Consider the following 27,516-nt stretch of genomic DNA (forward strand, 5'->3'; position numbering starts at 1 on the left):
TCACTGACTGTGGGTACTTGACACTGGACTTCAGGCATTTTGGCATTTCCCTCTCCCCAGTCTTCCTCCAGACTCTGGCACCTTGATTTCCGAATGACATGCAACAGTCCAGTGCTGCTTCTCTTTAGCCCAGGTCAGGCGCTTCTGCTGCTGTTTCTGGTTCAAAAGTGGCTTGACCTGGGGAATGCGGCACCTGTAGCCCATTTCCTGCACACGCCTGTACACGGTGGCTCTGGATGTTTCTACTCCAGTCTCAGTCCACTGCTTCCGCAGGTCCCCCAAGGTCTGGAATCGGTCCTTCTCCACAATCTTCCTCAGGGTCCGGTCACCTCTTCTCGTTGTGCAGTGTTTTCTGCCACACTTTTTCCTTCCCACAGACTTCCCACTGAGGTGCCTTGATACAGCACTCTGGGAACAGCCTATTCGTTCAGAAATTTCTTTCTGTGTCTTACCCTCTTGCTTGAGGGTGTCAATGATGGCCTTCTGGACAGCAGTCAGGTCGGCAGTCTTACCCATGATTGCGGTTTTGAGTAATGAACCAGGCTGGGAGTTTTTAAAAGCCTCAGGAATCTTTTGCAGGTGTTTAGAGTTAATTAGTTGATTCTGATGATTAGGTTAATAGCTCGTTTAGAGAACCTTTTCATGATATGCTAATTTTTTGAGATAGGAATTTTGGGTTTTCATGAGCTGTATGCCAAAATCATCAATATTAAAACAATAAAAGGCTTGAACTACTTCAGTTGGTGTGTAATGAATCTAAAATATATGAAAGTCTAATGTTTATCAGTACATTACAGAAAATAATGAACTTTATCACAATATGCTAATTTTTTGAGAAGGACCTGTAGATGACCTTCTCCTGTGTGCAGTCTCTCCCCAAATCTGCATGACTAAGTCTGTCTCACTTCTCCAGTTCCTACCCTCCGCTGGATGTCGAGTCTCACAAGCCAAACAACAACTGTGTCTCCCCAAAGTTGTCTTCCTAGGTCATTGTATCTCTGACATCTAACTCCCGGACACCCCTCATCAGCTGCAAACCTTCCTGGGACTCATCTCCTACTGCAGGCCATGGATCTCTGATGATTCTGTCCTCATGCAACCCTTATATGTATACCTCGCAATGCTACTACTCCTTTCCAGATGACAATGGAGGCCAGAGAAGCTTTTCAGTCATTGAAGGCCGGCATTGCATCTGCCCCTGCTCTTGGCATCCCCAACTACAACCTTCCCTTCCGACTGTATGTCATGGAACGCCAAGGTCACGCCACTGGAGTCCTCACTCAAACTCATGGTGGCCGCAATCGACCCTTGGGTTACTATTCTAAGCGGCTTGACCCTGTAGCCAGAGCCGCACCTTCCTGCGTCAGAGCTGTCCATGCCGCCAGCTCTCTTCTAGACATCACATCTGACTTTGTGCTGGGTCATCCCCTCACTATTCTGGCTCCCCATGACATTTCTGCCATCCTCCAGCAGACTCAACCTAAACATCTTACTGCACGATGCCACCTCCGGCTCCAGTGTAGTCTGCTCCTGCCAGATAATGTCACCATTCAGAGATGCCACATCCTCAATCCTGCTGCACTCCTTCCTCTTCCAAGGGGGGAGTATACTGGAGGTTCTGAAGATTTTATTGATCTACATGCTGAAGAAGAAGAATTATGGGCCTCAACCGACTCTTTTTACGAGGAATAAGAACTTGATTGCATCACAATGATGGAAGCTGAAGTAGGGACACCATCATCAGTCTAAGACACTCCTCTGACAAACCCTCATTGGACCCTCTTTGTGTACGGCTCAAGGTACGCCGATGACAAGGGTAAGTTCCATACAGGCATGGCAGTCACTAGTGAGCATGAGGTGCTGTGTGCAAAACAATTCTGCCCAGACCAGTCAGCACAGGAGGCTGAACTCATTGCCCTCACTGAAGCCTGCCTCATGGCAAAAGACTACCGCCAATATCTACACAGATTCTAGATATGCCTTTGGAGTGGTTCATGACTTTGGACTAATATGGAAGGCCCGGGACTACATCACAGTCGTAGGAACCCCAATTAAGAATGCTTTAGCAGTAGCGGCCCTAATGGCAGCAGTACTCCTGCCCACCCAAGTGGCAGTGATCAAAGTAAAGGCCCATACTCAAGCTGACACCCCTGAAGCCAGAGGAAATGCCCTAGCTGACCAAGCAGCCAAGGGAGTAGCAGTGAAAGAGGAAAGAGTCCACTCCCAGGGAAAAGGAAATCTGGCTGAAAGAATCAGCTCTCGAAGAAGAATCTGGACTATGGACACAAGGAAAGAGAGTATGCCTACCTAGAGCGCTCTATCCCCTAATAGCCTTAGTGGACCATGGGCCCACCCACCAATTCAAAACCTACATGAAAGAACTAATTGACAAAATATGGGTTGCCCCAGGGATAACCCCTGTCCTGGTGAGACATACTCAAGCGGGTCTCATCTGTGCAGAGTGTAACCCCGGCAGAAACGAGCCCACGCCCCGAAAAATGTCTCCCAAAAGCCTTATATCCCTTTCAGAGGATACAAATCGACCATATCCAGATGCCAATGTGCCAAGGGTTTCAATATGTGCTAGTAGTGATAGACTTGTTCTCTGGGTGGCCAGAAGCCTACTCCGTCCGAAACCAGACAGCAACCACTACTGCTAAGAAACTAATGCAGGAAACTGTTTGTAGGTTCAGAGTACCTGAGGTCATTGACAGTGATCAGGGCCCAGCATTCACTGCTAGTCTAACCCAAGAGGTCTGGAAGATGGTAGGGTCACACCTAGCGTATCATACCCCATACAGACCCCAAAGCAGCGGCAAAGTCGAAAGATTGAACGGGGTGTTGAAATCTAAAATGCTGAAGATGATCAGGGAAACAGGGCTTGATCGGGTTCAGTGTTTGCCTATAACCCTCTTTTCAGTTAGGCATACACCAAGGCCCCCACACAAACTAACCCCATATGAGATCTTTTTGGGGACAGGGCCAAGAATGGGACAGTATTTCCCACAACAGTTACAAATGCATTATGAATCTGTTGCAAAATATGTGATAACCTTGAGCAAGCAATTGTCTAACATACATGCACAAGTTTTCTCTTCTATTCCAGATCCTGACTCCCTACAGGGAAGCCACACTCTCAAACCTGGAGAGTGGGTGGTGGTCAAGAAACACTTCAGAAGCACCCTCGAACCACGATACGAGGGACCCTACCAGGTGTTGCTGACCACACCAACCTCTGTGAAACTCGAAGGGAGACCCACCTGGATCCACGCTTCACATTGTAAAAGAGTAAAGGCTGTCCCATCGACCCAGAAACCATAATCCATGAGGATTCACATACTTATCATGACTTTGACAGTAGGCATATCCGCAGTATTCACGCCACTGGGTGATGAATAGGACAATTCACTGATACGACACCATCAAATTTTAGTCCAGGGATTGAAGGAGACTGAAACTCTGAGAGATTGTTGGATCTGTACCCACAGTCCCATGAGTTCAACCAGTATGCCTTATTTTTCAATACCCCTGGAACTTTCTGAATTGATTGACCTGGCTAACTCTACCATCTTTCTCACTAGCATACAACAAGTTAAATCCAGTAAACACAAGGACAGGGAAGTGTCCTTACCTGTCGCAGGGTGAACAGATGCCCCATGGCTCATGATAAACAGATCAGGACCCTCGATAGATTATAGCTCTACTCCGTGGCAAGAGGGATACTGGGCTAATGTCACATGTGGATTCCATAGCTGGGCACACTGTTATAGTCTCCAAGTAGAAACCAAAGGTATGACATTTAGACCACACATACACTCAGGTTGCAATGACTCAAAAATAGACAGCCATGTACAGTGTATTGGTGTAGATGCCGTGAACAGAAAATACCTACCTTGTAACAACTGTATTGTACAGGATCTCCTGACAGGCACATTAGCTAACAACACCGAAGGTCAGTCAAAAGGATATGAGCTGGTGAAAGGGATACAATTAGCCAAACCAATTACCCAATTATTTAATAGCACAGCAGTGGCAGTTCCAGAAGACATATACTTAGTTTGTAGACACAAAGCGCATAAGGGGTTATCCAAGAATGTCACAGGACTGTGCACCATCGCCAGGCTTACTCCTGCCACCTTTATAGTACCACACTCTGAGATTGACATAAATGCAGTACCTAAAACACATCTTATATCGTAAGGCCAAAGATAACATACCCAGACCAAATGGCAAGCCACATGTAGTAGAGATGAGCATTCCCAACAAAATTGTTAGTTCCATCTTCGTATATCCCATGATACTGCAGATGTGGGATCATCTGGTGGTGGCAACTGATTATCTAGATCAGTGGTTCTCAACCTTTCTAAAGCCGTGACCCCTTAATACAGTTCCTCATGTTGTGGTGACCCCCAACCATTAATTTTTTTTCTTAAAATAACTAATTTTGCTACTGTTATGAATTGTAATGTAAATATCTGATATGCAGGATGTATGCCAGTCTGATACAAGGTGTTAGGTAGTTCTGTAATTGGTGCTGTGTTGTGGGGGATCTGTGGATGGCGCTGTGTTGTGTGGGATCTGTGGAGGGCGCTGTGTTGTGGAGGGCGCTGTGTTGTGTGGGATCTGTGGAGGGTGCTGTGTTGTGGAGGGCGCTGTGTTGTGTGGGATCTGTGGAGGGCGCTGTGTTGTGGAGGGCGCTGTGTTGTGGGGGATCTGTGGAGGGCGCTGTGTTGTGGGGGATCTGTGGAGGGCGCTGTGTTGTGGGGGATCTGTGGAGGACGCTGTTATATGGGGGATCTGTGGAGGACGCTGTTATATGGGGGATCTGTGGAGGACGCTGTTATGGGGGATCTGTGGAGGACGCTGTTATGGGGGCTCTGTGGAGGACGCTGTTATGGGGGATCTGTGGAGGACGCTGTTATGGGGGATCTGTGGAGGACACTTATGGGGGACCTGTGGATGGCACTGTTATGGGGTGGATATGTGGAGTACGCTGTTATAGGGGATGTGTGCTATGACACATAGGGCCATGAGGGGGGCCAGCATAAGACATATAGCATCTTATGCTGGTCCCCCTCATGGCCCTATGTGTCCCCTCATGTGTCCTAAACTGCACACATAACTGTCTTTGCGTGTAAAGTATGTTACTCCTGTGTGAAACAATCTCTCTCCTAGTGAGATTTCCCTACCTCCTGACTTCCTGTCGCACTGCTAATGACGTGAGGAGGAGTTCCAGAGTTTGACGATCTGCGCATGCGCAAACCGACAGTTTATGGAAAATCTCAGCAGAGTTCAGCTTTACACTGGGACACTGCGCATGCGCAGGAGAGCCTTAGTAGGGAAATATTACGGCCCAGTGCGCAAGCGCGGCTAACTCTGGCCGGCGCATGCGCAGTGTCCCGGTGTGAAGCTGAACTCCGCTGAGATTTTCCATAAACTGTCGGTTTGCGCATGCGCAGATCGTCAAACTCTGGAACTCCTCCTCACGTCATTAGCAGTGCGACGGGAAGTCAGGAGGTAGGGAAATCTCACGAAGTAGGGTAATGTAACGCTACAATCGTGCAGCCCTAATAGGAAGCCTCAGGCGACCCCCCGGAAAGGGATGATCGACCCCCAAAGGGGTCGTGACCCCTAGGTTGAGAACCGCTGATCTAGATGATCAAATATGGGAAGTGATGAGACTTATGAACACCTCGAACATTGTGCAAAACCAGTTAATCATTGTCACCAACCAACACACATTAGTTCTAGACTATGATACAGCTAAAGATGGAGGTATGTGCCATGTTGTGGGACCCGCTTGTTGCCATTACATAGACCCGCAGGGTAGTTTGCAAGTTAATGGTGGGTCTAGACAAAATGGCGGATCTAAGGGACAAATGGCTGGACGCACATAAAGCTAATAAAGATACATGGTGGTCTGATACCTTCTCCTTCCTTAACCCCGCCAACTGGTTTAAAAGGTATTGGGGATTGGCTCATGGGAATTGTCCAAGTAATATTACAGGTAGCCCTAGTACTATTGGTGATATATGTAGTGATTAAGCTCGTTCTTACTTGTGTGACCCGCCTTTTAAAAAGAGTGAAGAAAACTGATGAACAACCCATCATGCTCATGTATGGTGATGAGGAAGAACAGAAGGAAACATCGCTCAACACAGCTCCCCCTCCTCACTATGATGCCTGGCTGAGATAGGGTGAGATGAGTCCCAGGGTATTACCACAAGTCCGAGCAACCGGGAGCCTACCTAGAAGGGGTAGGTGGTCGCCACTGCGGGTGAAGAGGATACGAATTGTATGCCCAGGGGATTCGCTAGGCAAGGGAAAGTCTACAATCAAGTCTGCAAAGGGAGACTGTTATGGAATATCCACAAAATGGATACTTGCTTGTTGAGAACTATACTATAGGTAAAATGGCGGTCAGGTACCCAGCCAACGCCTATAACAAGAATCGTGATCTTTGCTTTATTATGTGTCACAAGATGGTTTCAGTTCAGCTCAAGCAAGCAGCCTCAAAGAGACAGAAAGCAGCAGCTTCCCCCATCTGGAAGGGGAAGGGGGGAACTTCCTCTCGCACATAGATGTGACAGAAAATACAGAGTTTATGGCCAATAGAAAAGATATACGCCACCTTACACCCCCCACTCCTTCCTGTCCTGTAGACTGTCTGCTGTTCCGCAATGAACCAGAGATCCTGTTATGGCCCCAGCTGTGTGTTGTCTCAGTATTGATCTCTCACTATACGTATACTTTAACATTAATTAATTTGGAGCAGTACATCTACAGAACTGGCAGCTTGACCAGAACCAGAACACCACCACAGGTGAGACCAGCTGGAGGTACTCAGGTGGGCATAAAGCACCTCCCAGGGTGTCAGTAAGGGGGGAGTGTGCAAATAGAGGCCTGGTGAGGCTCTGTGAGTGTGGTCTCAGCTGGGCAAGGCTGAGAGACCACGAGGCTGGGAGATATTCTGACCGTGCTGCAGCCTGAGGATTGGTGGACTATTGACCTGAGAAAGCCACACCTGAAACAGTGTGTGAACTGTGATGTATACTGCAGGTGAGTCAGAGAGACACGTCTTATGTTTTAGTTTAGTTTTAGGCAGGCTTTTATTTTGTACTGTTTATGTTTGTGCTTTTGCCACAATAAAGCACAGTTTGGCCCCTAAATTCTGGTGTCTGTGAAGAAGTGTGTGGTTGCAACCCCCGAAAAAGGGCTAACCCCCCCATAGGGGGCATTATTCTAACTGGGGGCACTAATGGGGCATTATTCTAACTGGGGCACTAATGGGGGGCATTATTCTTACTGGGGGCACTAATTGGTGGCATTATTCTAACTGGGGGCACTAATGGGGGCATTATTCTAACTGGGGGCACTAATGGGGGCATTATTCTTACTGGGGGCACTATAGGGGGTGTGAGAGTGACAGATCTCACACAGGTTAGAAGCAAGGAAGGGGTGGATAGTGTGGCCCACACCCCTATTCCACCACAGGTGAGACTAGCTGGAGGTACTCAGGTGGGCATAAAGCACCTCCCAGGGTGTCAGTAAGGGGGCCTGATGTGGCTCCGTGAGTGTGGTCTCAGCTGGGCAAGGCTGAGAGACCACGAGGCTGGGAGATATTCTGACCGTACTGTAGCCTGAGGATTGGTGGACTATTGACCTGAGAAAGCCGCACCTGAAACAGTGTGTGAACTGTGATGTATACTGCAGGTGAGTCAGAGAGACACGTCTTATGTTTTAGTTGGTGCCCAGACGGGCAGGCTTTTATTTTGTACTGTTTATGTTTGTGCTTTTGCCACAATAAAGCATAGTTTGGCCCCTAAATTCTGATGTCCGTGAAGAAGTGTGTGGTTGCAACCCCCGAAAAAGGGCTAACCCCCCCCCCCCCACAGGGGGCAGTATTCTAGCTGGGGGCACTAATAGGTGGCATTATTCTTACTGGGGGCACTAATGGGGGGCATTATTCTAACTGTGGGCACTATAGGAGGGCATTATTCTTACTGGTGGCACTATAGGAGGCATTATTTTAACTGGGAGCACTAATACGGGCATTATTCCAGCTGGGGGCACTAATAGGGGGGATTATTATAACTGGGGGCACTAATGGGGGCATTATTTCATATGGGGGCCATTATTCTTACTGTGGGCACTAATGGGGGCATTATTTTTACTGGGGCACTAAAAGGGGCGTTATTCTTCCTGGGGTGAACAAATGGGGGGCACTAATTCTGGGGTGCACTAATAGGGAAATTATTCTTACTGCGGGGGCACTAATGGGGGCATTAATTCTGGATAGCAGTAATCGGCCCATTACTCTTTCTGGGGGGGCACTAATATTTTTGAGAGCCACAGTATGGCTACATTCACACTACCGTTTGTGTTGTGGTCCGCAAATTGCAGATCACCAAAACACGGATACCGGCCGTGTGAATGTAGCCGACCCTATGATAGAAATGCCTATTCTTGACAAAAATAGGACATGTTCTATCTTTTTTGCGGGGCCACGGAACGGATCTATGGATGCGGAGAGCACAGTGTGTTCTGTCCGCATCTTTTGCGGGTCCATTGAAATTAATAGGTCCGCACCCGTTCCGCAATTATGCAGAGCCAAAATACGGTCGTGTGAATGCACCTAAGTCACGCCCACGACCACACCCCATTTGGGGTGTGGCTTAACTTGGCCGTTATTTTTTGCTGGGAGAGGCGGTAACACTGGGTGCAGGTAATATATATCTTTCAGTGATAGACCCGCTATCTGGTCCCCTAACGTCTTGTCTCAGTGCACATTAGTGGAGCTCTATGTCCGGGGACTGACCCTTCTCTACTTATCCCCTGTTAAAGCATAGAGTCCGGACAGCCAACCTAACCTCCTCTCATTAGCCCATACATTCTAGTAAACCTCCTCCTGTTTGCCCATACATACTAGTAAAAAAAACTCCTGTTTGCCCATACATTCTAGTAAACCACCTCCTGTTTGCCCATACATTCTAGTAAACCACCTCCCGTTTGCCCATACATTCTAGTAAACCACCTCCTGTTTGCCCATACATTCTAGTAAACCACCTCCCGTGAGCCCATACATTTTGTTAGTGGTCAGTGTGACTTTAGGACATGCGCAGTAGTACAATAGGCACGTGCGGTCCGGTGTTCCGTTAAATTATGGTACCTGTTAAAATCTGGTACCATCGTCACTTCCGCTATGTATCTCGTCACTTCCGCTATGTATCTCGTCACTGCCGCTATGACGTGCTGCTTGAAAAGAAGGTGTGATCGTTGAAGTCGGCGCCAGATTGGCTGAAAAGAAGGTGTGTTGGCGCGTTCACAGGCGCTGAAAGTAAAATTATGGTACCCATGTTGGTTTTGCGCAGGCGCCAACACACCTTCTCTTCAGCCAATCTGGTGCCGACTTCAACGATCACACCTCCTTTTCAAGCAGTGCGTCATAGCGGAAGTGACGAGATACATAGCGGAAGTGACGAGATACATAGCGGAAGTGACGAGATACATAGCGGAAGTGACGAGGGCAGGGCCGGACTGGGACAAAAAATAGGCCCGGGCATTTTTGACTGAGCAGTCCAATCACATGACCCCCAACAGGCCCCACCCCCCATGCAGTCTAGGGGCGGAGCCAAAACCGGAAGCACAATTGAGAGGCAGGGCCAGCCACCAGTAAGATAGGAAGGCTTCAGCCAACACACAAGCTTCTTTGGGGGTCCCCAGGTGACATTAGGGGTCTTAGTACGATCCGGCCACCTAATTCGGCAGAAAACGCAAGGAATCGACTGGACACAAAGCTCAGCATGCAGCGGTTTATGTCCCGCTGATTCTCTGCATTTTTCCCAGATTGTGGCCGGATCTCTGCCGGACCCCATTATAGTTAATGGGGCTGGGGGCATTCCGTCAGCATCCAGCAGTGCCGGCATCCAGTGAATTCTCAGCTGGAACAGCCGCCAGGATCACTATCGCAGATGTGACAGTAGCCTCATACAGCGCCCCATACCTCTTATATCCAGGGACGTCTCCTCTGATGTAGATGTTCTCTTTCTTCATCTTCTCCATTCAGACCAGACCGCCATGATCATTTCTCTCAGCCATCTCACGTCTCTGCAGAGTTTGACAGGCATCTTAGTTTCCTACTTTTCCATCATCCTCCAATTAACATCCCATCATGCACCTCCAATACTGAGAAGCTGTGCTCCCCAAAACTATGCTGCAAAAAGAACTGTGCTAAGCTGATGCTGTGCCAGGTGCCCCCAAAGTAATGGTGCTCCCAAAGTCCCAACAATAGTAATTATTTCTTTGCCAGAGCGCATTTAGTAGTAATAGTGCTCCTACAGTGCCCCCAACAGTAATTGTGTCCCAGAAGTAATAATGCTCCCATAGTCCCCCAGTTGTAATAAAGCCCACCATAATGCCCCGATAGTAAAAATTCTCTTTATAATGTGCGACAGTAGAACCCCCCCCCCCCTTATAATGTGCACCAGTACAAAAAATGCCCCGTCGTGTGGCAGTAAAAAAAGAAATACCTCCTCTTAGTGCCCCCAGTAGAGCCAATGTCCCCAGAGTGCCCTCATGTGTTCCAATGACCTGTACTGTGTGCCACTACAAAAAACACAGTGCCCAGTTGAGCTTAGGTGCCCACAGTGACCTAATAATTTGTGCCAGTATAAAATACTCCTATATAGTCCTCCCAGAAGATGCCCCCATAGTGCTCCTTCCCCGTCTCCATAGTGCCCTCCATAATGTGGCACTATAAAAAGCCCCACATAGATACCCCATAATGCTCCTTTCCTCCCTTCCCCATAGTCATACACGCACTCTCCACATACACGGACGCAGTCATACGCACACTCTCCACATACATGGACGCAGTCATACACGCACTCTCCACATACATGGACGCACTCTCCACATACATGGACGCAGTCATACACGCACTCTCCACATACATGGACGCAGTCATACACGCACTCTCCGCATACATGGACGCAGTCATACACGCACTCTCCACATACACGGACGCAGTCATACACGCACTCTCCACATACATGGACGCAGTCATACACGCACTCTCCACATACATGGACGCAGTCATACACGCACTCTCCGCATACATGGACGCAGTCATACACGCACTCTCCAAATACATGGACGCAGTCATACACGCACTCTCCACATACATGGACGCACTCTCCACATACATGGACGCAGTCATACACGCACTCTCCACATACATGGACGCAGTCATACACGCACTCTCCGCATACATGGACGCAGTCATACACGCACTCTCCACATACATGGACGCAGTCATACACGCACTCTCCACATACATGGACGCAGTCATACACGCACTCTCCACATACATGGACGCAGTCATACACGCACTCTCCACATACATGGACGCAGTCATACACGCAGTCTCCACATACATGGACGCAGTCATACACGCTATCTCCACATACATGGACGCAGTCATACACACGATCTCCACATACACGGACGCAGTCATACACGCACTCTCCACATACATGGACGCAGTCATACACGCACTCTCCGCATACATGGACGCAGTCATACACGCACTCTCCACATACATGGACGCAGTCATACACGCACTCTCCGCATACATGGACGCAGTCATACACACACTCTCCACATACATGGACGCAGTGTCCACATACAAGGACGCAGTCATACACGCACTCTCCACGTACATGGACGCAGTCATACACGCACTCTCCACATACATGGACGCAGTCATACACGCACTCTCCACATACATGGATGCAGTGATACACACACTCTCCACCTACATGGACGCACTCATACACGCACTCTCCACATACATGGACGCAGTCATACACGCACTCTCCACGTACATGGACGCAGTCATACACGCACTCTCCACATACATGGACGCAGTCATACACGCACTCTCCACATACATGGATGCAGTGATACACACACTCTCCACCTACATGGACGCACTCATACACGCACTCTCCACATACATGGACGCAGTCATACACGCACTCTCCACATACATGGATGCAGTGATACACACACTCTCCACCTACATGGACGCACTCATACACGCACTCTCCACCTACATGGACGCACTCATACGCACTCTCCACCTACATGGACGCACTCATACACGCACTCTCCACATACATGGACGCAGTCATACACGCACTCTCCACATACATGGATGCAGTGATACACACACTCTCCACCTACATGGACGCACTCATACACGCACTCTCCACATACATGGACGCAGTCATACACGCACTCTCCACATACATGGACGCAGTCATACACGCACTCTCCACATACATGGACGCAGTCATACACGCACTCTCCACATACATGGACGCACTCATACACCCTCTCTCCTCCTACATGGACGCACTCATACACACACTCTCAACATACATGGACGCAGTCATACACGCACTCTCCACATACATGGACGCAGTCATACACGCACTCTCCACATACATGGACGCAGTCATACACGCACTCTCCACATACATGGACGCAGTCATACACACACTCTCCACCTACATGGACGCACTCATACACGCACTCTCCACATACATGGACGCAGTCATACACACACTCTCCACATACATGGACGCAGTCATACACACACTCTCCACATACATGGACGCAGTCATACACACACTCTCCACCTACATGGACGCACTCATACACGCACTCTCCACATACATGGACGCAGTCATACACACACTCTCCACCTACATGGACGCACTCATACACGCACTCTCCACATACATGGACGCAGTCATACACACACTCTCCACATACATGGACGCAGTCATACACGCACTCTCCACATACATGGACGCAGTCATACACGCACTCTCCACATACATGGACGCAGTCATACACACACTCTCCACATACATGGACGCAGTCATACACACACTCTCCACATACATGGATGCATTCATGCACACAGTCACCACATCCATGGACGCACACATATACAATACACATATATAGACACCCAGCTTTCCTGCTGTGCCTCTCCCCCATACTCTAATGCCTCTGCACTTGTGCCATGCAGGATAGCAGGGAAGCTGGATGACATCTCATGATATAATTCACCCAGCTTTCCTACTGTACTGCAGGTCACTTGTGCACAGTCTGGGAATGCTGGATATAACCCCAGTTCCCCTGCCACTCACATCACTGGTGAAGTTGTGGCAATCCAACTGATGTTCAGCATGGTGGGCAGGGAAGGTTCAGGCTGCAGGAATCGCTTCGCGGGTAGAAAAGGGGCGGGGCTATTATAGTCCTGTTGATGGTCACCACTGTACATCATAAGAACTAAGGAGGGGAGAGGCGGAGCAATGTCACTGGACACTGATGTCAGGTCAGTGACAGAGTGTAAGTGCAGGACTCTGGACCCGTGCAGGAGAAGTCAGCTGCTCTGACAGGGGCCCGGGGTGACGAAGTACAGCGACTGCTCTCGAGCCCCAAAGCAGCTGCTTCCCTGATAGTTACACCACTGGGAAGCGCTCATCTCCACTCCTGCCCGGCTGCTGCCTGCCATATTAATTAAAAAAAAAAAACTCAGCCGGCGGCCCGGCTGATTGTGTTCGGCCCGGTCTGCCCTATGGCCAGTCCGGCCCTGGACGAGGGTACCAGATTTTAACAGGTACCATAATTTAACGGAACACCGGCAGATTCTACCTGGTGACGCAGGGACCCGATCTCCCCTCAGATCCTGTTATGACTTTCCTGTAAGTACTTAGGTGATACATAAGTGTCTCTCATCTGACAGACGGTCGGATTTGCTCATGTTTTTTCTTGTACATTTATTTATGTACCGTAAAGGAGTTGTCCGAGTTATGAAAAAACATAATATAGCACTGAAAATCTGATGGGCAGCAATATATAACTAAGGCTAGTTTCACACTTGCGGCAGGACGGATCCGACAGGCTGTTCACCATGTCGGATCCATCCTGCGGCTATTTTGCCGTGCCCGCGGACCGCCGCTCCGTCCCCATTGACTATAATGGGGACGGGGCGGAGCTCCGGCGCAGCGCGGCGGTGCATGGAGAAAGCCGCCGGACTAAAAAGCCTGAGATGCAGTAATTTTAGTCCGGCGGCCTTTCTCCGTGCACCGCCGTGCTGCGCCGGAGCTCCGCCCCGTCCCCATTATAGTCAATGGGGACGGAAAGGCGGTCCGTCGGCACGGCGAAATAGCCGCAGGACGGATCTGACATGGTAAACAGCCTGTCGGATCCGTCCTGCCGCAAGTGTGAAAGTACCCTAAGCTAAGCAAGTTTTATGCAAAAAATATATATATTTCCTCATTTCCCTGGTTCTTTTCTGGGCCTTTGTTTACATGCAATAAAAACAACCTCTGCCCCCCCCCCCCCCCGCTCTGCTAAGGGAGTGCATACAAGAGCTGCCCTGAGTGACATGTCTGCCTGCTGGGAGACTCTGCAGCATGTTGTATGTGGAGGACTACAAGTCCCAGCTGTATAATGACACTGCTAAGGGAGTGAATACAAGTGCTGCCCTGAGTGACATGTCTGTCTGCTGGGAGACTCTGCAGCATGTTGTATGTGGAGGACTACAAGTCCAAGCTGGATAATGACACTGGTAAGGGAGTGGATACAAGAGCCGCCCTGAGTGACATGTCTGCCTGCTGGGAGACTGAGCAGCATGTTGTATGTGTAGGACTACAAGTCTCAGCTGTATAATGACACTGCTAAGGGAGTGGATACAAGAGCTGCCCTGAGTGACATGTCTGCCTGCTGGGAGACTCTGCAGCATGTTGTATGTGTAGGACTACAAGTCCCAGCTGTATAATGACACTGCTAAGGGAGTGGATACAAGAGCTGCCCTGAGTGACATGTCTGCCTGCTGTGAGACTCTGCAGCATGTTGTATGTGTAGGACTACAAGTCTCAGCTGTATAATGACACTGCTAAGGGAGTGGATACAAGAGCTGCCCTGAGTGACATGTCTGCCTGCTGGGAGACTCTGCAGCATGTTGTATGTGTAGGACTACAAGTCCCAGCTGTATAATGACACTGCTAAGGGAGTGGATACAAGAGCTGCCCTGAGTGACATGTCTGCTGGGAGACTCTGCAGCATGTTGTATGTGTAGGACTACAAGTCTCAGCTGTATAATGACACTGCTAAGGGAGTGGATACAAGAGCTGCCCTGAGTGACATGTCTGCCTGCTGGGAGACTCTGCAGCATGTTGTATGTGTAGGACTACAAGTCCCAGCTGTATAATGACACTGCTAAGGGAGTGGATACAAGAGCTGCCCTGAGTGACATGTCTGCCTGCTGGGAGACTCTGCAGCATGTTGTATGTGTAGGACTACAAGTCCCAGCTGTATAATGACACTGCTAAGGGAGTGGATACAAGAGCTGCCCTGAGTGACATGTCTGTCTGCTGGGAGACTCTGCAGCATGTTGTATGTGTAGGACTACAATTCCCAGCTGTATAATGACACTGCTAAAGGAGTGGATACAAGAGCTGCCCTGAGTGACATGTCTGACTGCTGGGAGACTGTGCAGCATGTTGTGTGTGTAGGACTACAAGTCCCAGCTGTATAATGACACTGCTAAGGGAGTGGATACAAGAGCTGCCCTGAGTGACATGTCTGCCTGCTGGGAGACTGAGCAGCATGTTGTATGTGTAGGACTACAAGTCTCAGCTGTATAATGACACTGCTAAGGGAGTGGATACAAGAGCTGCCCTGAGTGACATGTCTGCCTGCTGGGAGACTCTGCAGCATGTTGTATGTGTAGGACTACAAGTCCCAGCTGTATAATGACACTGCTAAAGGAGTGAATACAAGAGCTGCCCTGAGTGACATGTCTGCCTGCTGGGAGACTCTGCAGCATGTTGTATGTGTAGGACTACAATTCCCAGCTGTATAATGACACTGCTAAGGGAGTGGATACAAGTGCTGCCCTGAGTGACATGTCTGCCTGCTAGGAGACTCTGCAGCATGTTGTATGTGTAGGACTACAAGTCCCAGCTGTATAATGACACTGCTAAGGGAGTGGATACAAGAGCTGCCCTGAGTGACATGTCTGCCTGCTGGGAGACTCTGCAGCATGTTGTATGTGTAGGACTACAAGTCACAGCTGTATAATGACACTGCTAAGGGAGTGGATACAAGTACTGCCCTGAGTGACATGTCTGCCTGCTGGGAGACTGAGCAGCATGCTGTATGTGTAAGACTACAAGTCCCAGCTGTATAATGACACTGCTAAGGGAGTGGATACAAGAGCTGCCCTGAGTGACATGTCTGCCTGCTGGGAGACTCTGCAGCATGTTGTATGTGTAGGACTACAAGTCCCAGCTGTATAATGACACTGCTAAGGGAGTGGATACAAGAGCTGCCCTGAGTGACATGTCTGCCTGCTGGGAGACTGAGCAGCATGCTGTATGTGTAAGACTACAAGTCCCAGCTGTATAATGACACTGCTAAGGGAGTGGATACAAGAGCTGCCCTGAGTGACATGTCTGCCTGCTGGGAGACTCTGCAGCATGTTGTATGTGTAGGACTACAAGTCCCAGCTGTATAATGACACTGCTAAGGGAGTGGATACAAGAGCTGCCCTGAGTGACATGTCTGCCTGCTGGGAGACTCTGCAGCATGTTGTATGTGTAGGACTACAAGTCCCAGCTGTTTAATGACACTGTTAAGGGAGTGGATACAAGAGCTGCCCTGAGTGCTGGGAGAATCAACAGCAACTTGTAAGTGTAGAACTACAAGTCCCACTTGTATAATGACACTGCTAATACACACAGGATCTTCCCTCTACCTTCTTGTGCAATGCTCTCTCTAGTCTGTCAGATCCTGTGCCCAGAATTGTCACTGCTGCAGCAGATACCCAGTGTGTGCAGCTGAAGGGGTTAAGAATCTTAGGAGAGAGAGCAGACGGCAGTGAAGGGGGCGTGGCCAGCACAGTGACGTCTCATTTACAGGCTTGTAAACGACCTTTATCAGAGCAGGGAGAGAAGCTGACATCACAGGTCATGTGACCCTCAGTGAAATCTGAGAAACCAGCCACCGAAGATAAAGGGAGTGAATTGGAAAGCTGTTACATTTGCTTAGTTAGGAACATAAAAAGAACAAAAAAATAACTCGGATAACCCCTTTAAGACTTATCACATGACTCACTGGCGTACCCCCATAGCGGACCCCCATAGCCCCCCATCCTTCTGTCTGCTGCTTCCCCTGCCTGGTGTAGTTCCAGCAGCAGAGCACTGTGTGAGAGAGAGAGGGCCGGTGTTCTATAAAACTTCCATACCCTCGTCACTTCCGGCCGCACCGGACATGACGTTCCAAGCTTTGTAAGGAGGTGTGCTGCGGCGCGCGGGCGCACAACGACGGGGTAGGGAAATTCCACAGCAGAGTTGTTGAGAAGCAATGCGCTTGTGCCGTACCTCTCAGCAGGACACCGGCCGACACTGCGCATGCGCCGGGAGCCTCAGCAGCATTATAGGGTAGGAAAAAATTATGGGCCAGTGCGCATGCGCGGCGGACAGGGAGATCTCTCATACCGAACATCCATCCGATCAGGGGCCGCGCATTGCTTCCCAACAACTCTGCTGTGAAATTTCCCTACCCCATCGTTGTGCGCCTGCGCGGCGCGGCACACCTCCTTCCAAAGCTGGGTACATCATGTCCGGTGCGGCCGGAAGTGACGAGGGTAGGGAAATTTTTTAGAACACCGGCAAGGTTTAGCAGACTGCTCTGACCTCCGACCCCTGACCCGGAGAGCCCCGGCCTGTAAGGCGGTGTGTGAGCTCCAGGAGCTGTAAGGACTCCGCATCCCGCAGCCGACAGCGCAGTCTGTGTGACCGTTATGTGGCCCCTCATATGCTGCGGGGGAGGGGGACACACTAGTGCGCTGACGGCTGGGGAACGTGTGATGTAGCCGGGAGACAGGGAGATCAGTGGTATATATACACACAGACCTGCTCACAGCGGCCTCCCACAGACCTCAGACCCCCATAGACATATGAAGGGGGATCAGTCATTGCCTTATTACTACTTCTAATAGGACACTGAGCGGCAGGGACCGGATCCCCTCAGGATCTGAAGTCTAGGTCTCGTCTCTGTATTATTACTAGGGACGAGCGACTGGTCGCGGAATCCATAACGGAATTCTCAGATAACCCAAACCTTGTGCACCAAACGTGATAACACAAGTCGGCTCCTCCCTAATTATATATATTATAGAGCAGCAGAAGGACCCGGCTTCACACCGGTGTATTCCTCTATTTCATATAATGTTTGTGTGTCGACAGTATCCCCCATAATAGTGACCTCCACAGCACCCCGCCCCCATAACAGTGACCTCCACAGCAACCCGCCCCCATAACAGTGACCTCCACAGACCCCGCCCCCATAACAGTGACCTCCACAGACCCCCGCCCCATAACAGTGACCTCCACAGCAACCCGCCCCCATAACAGTGACCTCCACAGCACCCCGCCCCCATAACAGTGACCTCCACAGCAACCCGCCCCCATAACAGTGACCTCCACAGCAACCCGCCCCCATAACAGTGACCTCCACAGCACCCCGCCCCCATAACAGTGACCTCCACAGCACCCCGCCCCCATAACAGTGACCTCCACAGCACCCGCCCCCAAAAAAGTGACCTCTACAGTCCCCCGCCCCTTAACACTGACCCCCCCACAAAAGCCCCGCCCATTAACACTGACCCCCCCCGTCCCCCACCCCTTTAACACTGACCCCCCCCACAGTGCCCGCCACTTTAAAATGGGACCTCCACAGCAGCCCATCCCCTTAACAGTGACCTCCACAGCAGTGGCCCCTTTAATAATGGTGATGGCTTTAAACGCTGTCACTTCTCCGGGCCGTTCTGAGACTGTTTTCTCATCACATATTGTACTTCATGACACTGGTAAAATTGAGTCCAAAAATCTCATTTTTATTTCTAAAAAAAATACTAAATTTACCAAAAATTTTGAAGAATTTGCAAGTTTCCAAATTTCAGTTTCTCTACTTCTATAATAGATAGTGTTTTGGATCTGCTCGATGGTCAGTGAAGTGGATTCGCTGGTCCCAATGATAGAAGTAGGTTTCCAGGCCTGGAGAGGGATGACACCGACACACGGAGGTGGAGTCCGCGCAGATCTCCGGTTTATGGCATAACAGCAGACGGTCTATATGTGAACAGGAGATTGCGGGGGGCAGTGCGGCGTCTGTCTTTACTATGTGCTATAAGCTGTGTATTTTCGGTCACATCTGTGTGCGAGAGGAGGTTCACCCCCTTTCAAGATGAGTGAAGCTGTAACTTTGTTTCTTTGAAGCTGCTTGCTTGAGCTGAACGGAAACTGTCTCGAGGCACATAATGAAGCAGAATACAAGATTCGTTGTTATAGGTGTTGGCTGGGTACCTGGCCGCCATTTTAACTACAGTATAGTCTTCAACAAGCAAGTGTCCATTTTGTCTCAATATTCCATAACAATAGTAATAACTCTAAAAATAGTGTTTACTTTACATTTTTTTTCGGTATGAGGTAACAGTTTGATTGGCACTATTTTAGGGTGCATATGACTTTTTGATCGCTTTTTATTACACTTTTTGTGATATAGGGTGACAAAAAATAGCTTTTTTGACTCTGTTGTATAATATGTATACTTTTTTATTTATTTATGTTTTACACAATAATATCATTTTATAAACAAAAAAACACATATTTTAGTGTCTGCATAGTCTGAGAGCCATAGTTTATTTATATTTTTTGGGTGATTGTTTTAGGGGCTTATATTTTGTGGGATTAGGTGACGGTTAGATTGGTGTTGCACTTTCAGTGATTAAGAATACAAAAAAAGTGGGTTTTTTAGCACAGTTTTTGTTATTTTTTTGACGGTGTTCATCTGAGTGGTTAGGTCATGTGATATTTTAATAGAGCCAGTCGATACGGACACGGCGATACCTAATATGTCTACTGTTTTTTTCTTTGCCTATTTTTAACTTTTTAACTATTTTTGTTTATTTACTTTATTTTGGGTAAAGGACATATTTATTTTTTTACTTGAAACTTTGAATTTTTTTTTGTAAAGCTTTTATTTTCTAACTTTTTTTTTCACTTTTTTTTTGTCCCACTCTGGGACTTCAACTTTTGTGGGTCTGATCATCTTTACAATGCATCACAATACTTCTGTATTGTAATGCATTGGCTGTAAGTGTATTACTCACAGGGGGCTCACAGGCTCTCCCGGAAGGCATCGGGCTGCCTTCCCTGCCATCGGGTCCCCGTCACAGCAGCGCGGGGACCCGATGGCTGTTTCCTCCCTGCACGGACATTGCTCGTGCTGCGGTCAGCACTGACCACTGCACATCAAGGGTTAATGCACCGGCAGCGGTGATTTCACCGATGCCGGCGCATGGAGCAGGGGTCTGGCTATCAGTGACTGCCGGACCCCTGCCGTGGATCAGACAGACTCATGTCCTGCACCCGCTCGATCACCGCGCCCTACATGTACGGCGCGGGTCCTTAAGGGGTTACCAGTGACCTCCACAGCGCCCTGCCCCTTTAATGCTAGGGCTACACGATGACATGTGTCGTGCAACATTTTGTCTCAACAATTTTTATAATGATAGGCTATGGATTTTTCTGCGACTGTCGTGTCGCCTCGCAGCATGTCGCAGTGCAACACCATAGACTATCATTATAAAAATTGTTGCGCGACACGTGTAGTTGTGCCCTATGTTTCGCGTGACTTGTTGTCGTCGTGCAGCCCTAGCCTAAAGCTGACTCTACAGCAGTTAAGAAAAATGGCTGGGTATTTATGAAAACCTGGAGTAAAACTGTGTGTATGTGGAGACTAAGGGCCTGCGAGCTTCTATTGGCTGATAAGGGACATGTGACCGTGAGTATGGCAGTTGGGATATGAAGAGAATAACTTGCAGGCTTGTATTAGCTAATGCAGGTTATTTTTTGGGAATCTCTCGGGAACGGTACGTCCTAAAGAGCTGTGAAGAGAGAACAGGAGTCGAGGCTCACCTGGTAATGGTCCGAGATGGCTGTGAGAAGGACCCGGCTTCACACGGGTATATTTCATCTATTTCATTTAATGTTAATAGTGACCTCTACAGCCCCTCACCTCTTAACACTGACCCCCCCACAGTGCCCTGACTCCTTAAAATGGGACCTCCACGGCAGCCTATCCCTTTATCTTTGACCTTCACTGCACCCCGCTCCCTTAACATTGACCTCCTCAGGGGCCCGCCCCTTTAACAGTGACCTATACAGCACCCCGCCCCATAACACTGACCTCCATAGGGGACCGTCCCCTATCTATGTCCTCCACTGTTCCCTTCCGCCTTAACAGAGACCTCCACAGTACCCTGCTGTCTTATCAGTGCCCTCCCCCTTAACAGTGACCTCCACAGCAGCCTGCCCACTTAATAGTGACCGCCCCTTTAAGGCCCCTTTCACACGGGTAAGTATTCCGCGCGGGTGCAATGTGTGAGGTGAGCGCATTGCACCCGCACTGAATCCGGACCCATTCATTTCAATGGGGCTGTGCACATCAGCAATGTTTTTCACGCATCACTTGTGCGTTGAGTGAAAATCGCAGCATGTTCTATATTCAGCGTTTTTCTCGCAACGCAGGCCCCATAGAAGTGAATGGGGCTGCGTGAAATTCGCATAGCATCCGCAAGCAATTGTGGATGCAATGCAATTTTCACGGATGGTTGCTAAGGAGACGAGGGATGAACCACCCGGGACCCCATTTACTTTATTTTCTATTATAACATGTTCAAGAAGAACAAAGAAGAGGATCCACGGAAAAAACTGAACAACGAAACGTAATCGCAGTCAAAACTGACTGAAATTGCCTGCCTACTCGTGCAGGTCTACCGCAATGCACCCTGAATGCATCCGGCCCCTTACCCGAGACGCCCGTGTGAAAGAGGCCTAAGGCTTAATTCACACGTCCACAATTCTGTTCCGCATTTGTGGATCCGCAAAACACACAACAGACGTGTGAATGGACCCTTACAGTGAGCTCCACAGCAGCTGCCGTTTTAATAGTGGCCCCTGCCCTTTAACAGTGATCTCCACAGCAGCTGCCCCTTTAAAAGTGGCCCTTCCCCCTTAACAGTGACCTCAGCGCCCTGCCCCTTTAAGTCTAGGGCTGCATGACAACATGTGTCGGGCGACATTTTGTCGCACAACAATTTTTATAATGATAGGCTATGGTGTCACACTGTGCCATTGCACATGCTGCGACCGCAACACGACATTTGCAAAAAATCCATCCAAGATGTATTTTTCTGTGACTGTCGCGTCAGTCGCAGCATGTCGTGGAGAGACACCATAGACTATCTGTATAGAAATTGTCGTACGACATCAATGTCGCAGTGTAGTTGTGCCCTATGTGTCGTGAGACATATTGTCAAGCAGCACATGTCGCCCTAAAGCTGACCTACAGCAGTAAAAAAAAATGGCTGGGTTGTTATGGAAACCTGGAGTAAAGCTGTGTGTATGTGGAGACTAAGGGCCTGCGGGCTTCTATTGGCTGATAAGAAACATGTGACCGTGTGTATGGCAGTTGGGATTTGAAGGCTTGTTTTGGCTAATGCAGGTCATTTTTCAGGGATATCTCGAGAACGGTACATCCTAACACCTTCCCGGACACCTCATGTACCTGTGTGCCAAATTTGGTGAAGATTGGTTCAGTCGTTTGGTCGCGCATAAAGAACAGACAGATGTTGGGACAGACAGAAACTAATTTTTATACAGTTGCAAGAAAAAGTATGTGAACCCTTTGGAATGATATGGATTTCTGCACAAATTGGTCATAAAATGTGATCTGATCTTCATCTAAATCACAACAATAGACAATCACCGTCTGCTTAAACTAATAACACACAAAGAATTACATGTTACCATGTCTTTATTGAACACACCATGTAAACATTCACAGTGCAGGGGGGAAAAGTAGGTGAACCCTTGGATTTAATAACTGGTTGAACCTCCTTTGGCAGCAATAACTTCAACCAAACGTTTCCTGTAGTTGCAGATCAGACGCGCACAACGGTCAGGAGTAATTCTTCACCATTCCTCTTTACAGAACTGTTTCAGTTCAGCAATATTCTTGGGATGTCTGGTGTGAATCGCTTTCTTGAGGTCCTGCCACAGCATCTCAATCGGGTTGAGGTCAGGACTCTGACTGGGCCACTCCAGAAGGCGTATTTTCTTCTGTTTAAGCCATTCTATTGTTGATTTACTTCTATGCTTTGGGTCATTGTCCTGTTGCAACATCCATCTTCTGTTGAGCTTCAGCTGGTGGACAGATGGCCTTAAGTTCTCCTGTCTTGATAAACTTGGGAATTCATTTTTCCTTTGATGATAGTAATCCGTCCAGGCCCTGACGCAGCAAAGCAGCCCCAAACCATGATGCCCCCACCACCATACTTCACAGTTAGGATGAGGTTTTGAGGTTGGTGTGCTGTGCCTCTTTTTCTCCACACATAGTGTTGTGTGTTTCTTCCAAACAACTCAACTTTGGTTTCATCTGTCCACAGAATATTTTGCAAGTACTGCTGTGGAACATCCAGGTGCTCTTGTGCAAACTGTAAACATGCAGCAATGTTTTTTTTGGACAGTAGTGGCTTCCTCTGTGGTATCCTACCATGAAATCCATTCTTGTTTAGTGTTTTACATATCGTAGATTCACTAACAGGAATGTTAGCATATGTTGGAGACTTTTGTAAGTCTTTAGCTGACACTCTAGGATTCTTCTTCACCTCATTGAGCAGTCTGCGCTGTGCTCTTGCAGTCATCTTTACAGGACGGCCACTCCTAGGGAGAGTAGCAGCAGTGCTGAATGTTCTCCATTTATAGACAATTTGTCTTACCGTGGACTGATAAACAGCAAGGCTTTTGGAGACACTTTTATAACCCTTTCCAGCTTTATGCAAGTCAACAATTCTCAATCGTAGGTCTTCTGAGAGCTCTTTTGTGCGAGGCATCATTCACATCAGGCAATGCTTCTTGTGAAAAGCAAACCCAGAACTGGTGTGTGTTTTTTATAGGGCAGGGCAGCTGCAACCAACACCTCCAATCTCATCTCATTGATTGGACTCCAGTTGGCTGACACCTCACTCCAATTAGCTATTGGAGATGTCATTAGTCTAGGGGTTCACACACTTTTTCTACCTGCACTGTGAATGTTTACATGATGTGGTCAATAAAAACATGGCAACATTTAATTATTTCTGTGTTATTAGTTTAAGCAGACTGTGATTGTCTATTGTTGTGACTTAGATGAAGATCAGATCACTTTTTTTTTACCAATTTGTGCAGAAATCCATATCATTCCAAAGGGTTAACATACTTTTTCTTGCAACTGTATATACATTGAACAAAAATATAAACGCAACACGTTTTGTTTTTCTCCCATTTTGCATGAGCTGAACTCAAAGATCTGAAACCTTTTCTACATACACAAAAGACCCATTACTCTCAAATATTGTTCACAAATCTGTCTAAATCTGTGTTAGTGAGCACTTCTCCTTTGCCGAGATAATCATTCCAGGTGTGGCATATCAAGGTGCTGATTAGACAGCATGAATATTGCACAGGTGTGCCTTAGACTGCCCACAATAAAAGCCCACTCTGAAATGTGCAGTTTGGTCACACAGCACAATGCCACAGATGTCGCAACATTTGAGGGAGCGTGCAATTGGCATGCTGACTGCAGGAATGTCTATCAGAGCTGTTGCCCGTGCAATTAATGTTCATTTCTCTACCACAGGACTTCCACATCCAGCATGTTCACCTCCATGATCGTCTGAGACCAGCCACCCAGACAGCTGCAGCAACAATCGGTTTGCATAACCAAAGAATTTCTGCACAAACTGTCAGAAACCTTCTCAGGGAAGCTCATCTGGATGCTCGTCATCCTCATCGGGGTCTGGACCTTACTGCAGTGCGTCGTCATAACCGACTTGGGTGTGAAAATGCTCACATTCGGTGGCGTCTGGCACGTTGGAGAGGCGTTCTGTTCACGGATGAGTCCCGGTTTTCACTGTTCAGGGCAGATAGCAGCCAACGTGTGTGGGTGAGTGGTTTGCTGACATCACAGTGGATCGAGTGGCCCATGGTGGCAGTGCGGTTATGGTATGGGCAGGTGTATGGTATGGACAATGAACATAGGTGCATTTTATTGATGGCATTTTGAATGCACAGAGATACCGTGACGAGATCCTGAGGCCCATTGTTGTGCCATTCATCCACGACTATCACCTCCTGTTGGAGCATGATAATGCACGGCCCCATATTGCAAGGATCTGTACACAATTCCTGGAAGCTGAAAACATCCCACTTCTTGTATTGCCAGCATACTCACCGGACATGTCGCCCATTGAGCATGTTTGGGATGCTCTGGATCAGCACGTTCCAGTTCCTGCCAATATTCTGCAACTTCACACAGCTATTGAAGAGGAGTCGACCAACATTCCACAGGCCACAATCAACAACCTGATCAACTATATGCGACGGAGATGTGTCACACTGCGTGAGGCAAATGGTGGCCACACCAGATACTGACTGGTTTTCTGCAACCCCCCCAATAAGGCAAAACTGTGCACATTTTCAGAGTGGTCTTTTATTGTGGGCAGTCTAAGGCACACCTGTGCAATATTCATGCTGTCTAATCAGCACTAGGGTTGAGCGAACCCAAACTGTAAAGTTCAGGTTCGTACCGAACTTTAGGATTTTTGGACCCCGGACCCGAACCCGAACATTTAAGTAAAAATTTGGGTTTGGTGTTCGGTGAGTTAATGGCGCTTTTTGAAAGGCTGCAGAGCAGCCAATCAACAAGCGTTTAACTTAGTTCCCTTAGAAGCCATCACAGCCATGCCTACTAATGGCATGGCTGTGATTGGCCAGAGCATCATGTGACCCAGGCTCTATATAAGCTGGAGTCACGTAGTGCTGCACGTCACTCTGCTGTTACTAGTGTAGGGAGAGAATGCTGCTGCTGTGAGGGAGAGAATAGGACAGAATCTTTAATCAGAACTGCAATTGAACTCAGCGATCTGCATAGATTTAGTTGTGTGGGTGCAGTGCACAATCTTTTTACCCTGCCCTGAGCCCAGAGAAAAATAACTATTATCCGTCTGTTAGTTAGGTGGGTGCCGGCGGCGGCCATTTTATGCAAGATCAGTGCACCAGAACTGCAGATGTGCTTTTGTGACATTCAAATCCAAGCTTGAAATACTGCAATAATAATCTGGGTTTAAAAAAACAAAAATTTTGGGCAATATCCTACATCTGGTGCATTTGCAGCATTAGTCAGTGAGCAACTTAAGCTAGAAATACAGCTATAATTTTCAGGGTTTTAAAAAACATACTCAATTTTACAGCCCTTGCTGCATCTGTACGTGTGAAATTCAAGCGTTATATACTGCTGTCATATTCTGTTATTCAAAAAACACCCATTTAGGGCAAAATATTTAATTTGCAGCCTTGTCTGCGTCTGTCAGTGGGAAATTCGAGCATTATATACTGCTGTAATATTCTGTTTTAAAAAAAAACACCCCTTTGGGCAAAGTACTTAGTATTGCAGCTTTTGCTACATCTGCTATTGTTAAAACAAGCTTTAAATACTTCAATAATTTTCTGAGTTTTAAAAAACACCAATTTTTGGCAATACCCTCCATCTGGGGCCTCTGCCACATTCGTCAGTGTGCAATTTAAGCTAGAAATATAGCTATAATTTTCTGGGTAAAAAAAAAACAAAAACATTTAGGGCAAAATACTTAATTTGCGGCCTTGTCTGCATCTGTCTGTGTAAGATACACGCTTTAGATACTGCTGTGCTATTCTGGTCATGGTGCTGCTGGTGGAGCTCCTGTTGCAGGGAGAGGACGTGGTTGATCTGTGCCAGCAACACGCACAAGTGAAACCCCTTCCTCAGGTGCGAGCAGGCGATAGAACCTTCAGCGGTATTTGGTCGGGCCTAATGCTGCTCTATGAATGGTGAAGTCAGAACAAGTACAGGCGATAGTAGATTGAGTTGCTGACAGTGCCTCCAGTTCCTTCACATTGTCTCCTACCCAGTCTCCTGCTGAAAGATCAGAGTTGGCACCTGCAGCCCATGTTTATCAGTCTTTCACCTCACCCCCTTGCAAATTAGCCAAGCAGTCTGAGCCCCAAGTCATGCAGCAGTCTCTTCTGCTTTTTGATGACTCTGCTAGCAGGGTTTCCCAGGGCCATCCACCTAGCCCTGCCCCAGAAGTGGAAGAGATTGAGTGCACCGATGCAAAACCACTTATGTTTCAAGATAAGTACATGGGAGGACCATCGCATCACGTCATGGATGATGACGAAACACAGATGCCAACTGCTGTGGCTTTCGAAAGTGTGCAGACCGACAAGAAGGGCAGGGGTGAAGACTGGGTGGAAGATGATGTGGAGGATGATGAGGTCCTCAACCCCA

General features: G+C 48.3%; 1 protein-coding gene across 3 annotated transcripts in view; it reads left to right on the plus strand.

Moving 5' to 3' along the window:
* The first annotated feature begins 6,681 nt into the window (after positions 1–6,681).
* The window catches only part of LOC122932731 (zinc finger protein OZF-like), a 40,145-nt gene continuing 19,310 nt past the window's right edge, over positions 6,682–27,516 (plus strand). The window contains exon 1 of one of the 3 annotated variants that reach the window (XM_044287321.1): positions 6,682–7,059. The gene's annotated coding sequence lies outside the window, so the exon portion shown is untranslated. Of the gene's footprint in view, positions 7,060–24,898; positions 25,135–27,516 lie in introns of those variants that run through there. The other 2 variants (XM_044287320.1, XM_044287322.1) reach the window with 2 other exon arrangements.

Source organism: Bufo gargarizans, chromosome 3 (genome assembly GCF_014858855.1).
Source record: "Bufo gargarizans isolate SCDJY-AF-19 chromosome 3, ASM1485885v1, whole genome shotgun sequence".
Taxonomy (NCBI): Eukaryota; Metazoa; Chordata; class Amphibia; order Anura; family Bufonidae; genus Bufo; species Bufo gargarizans.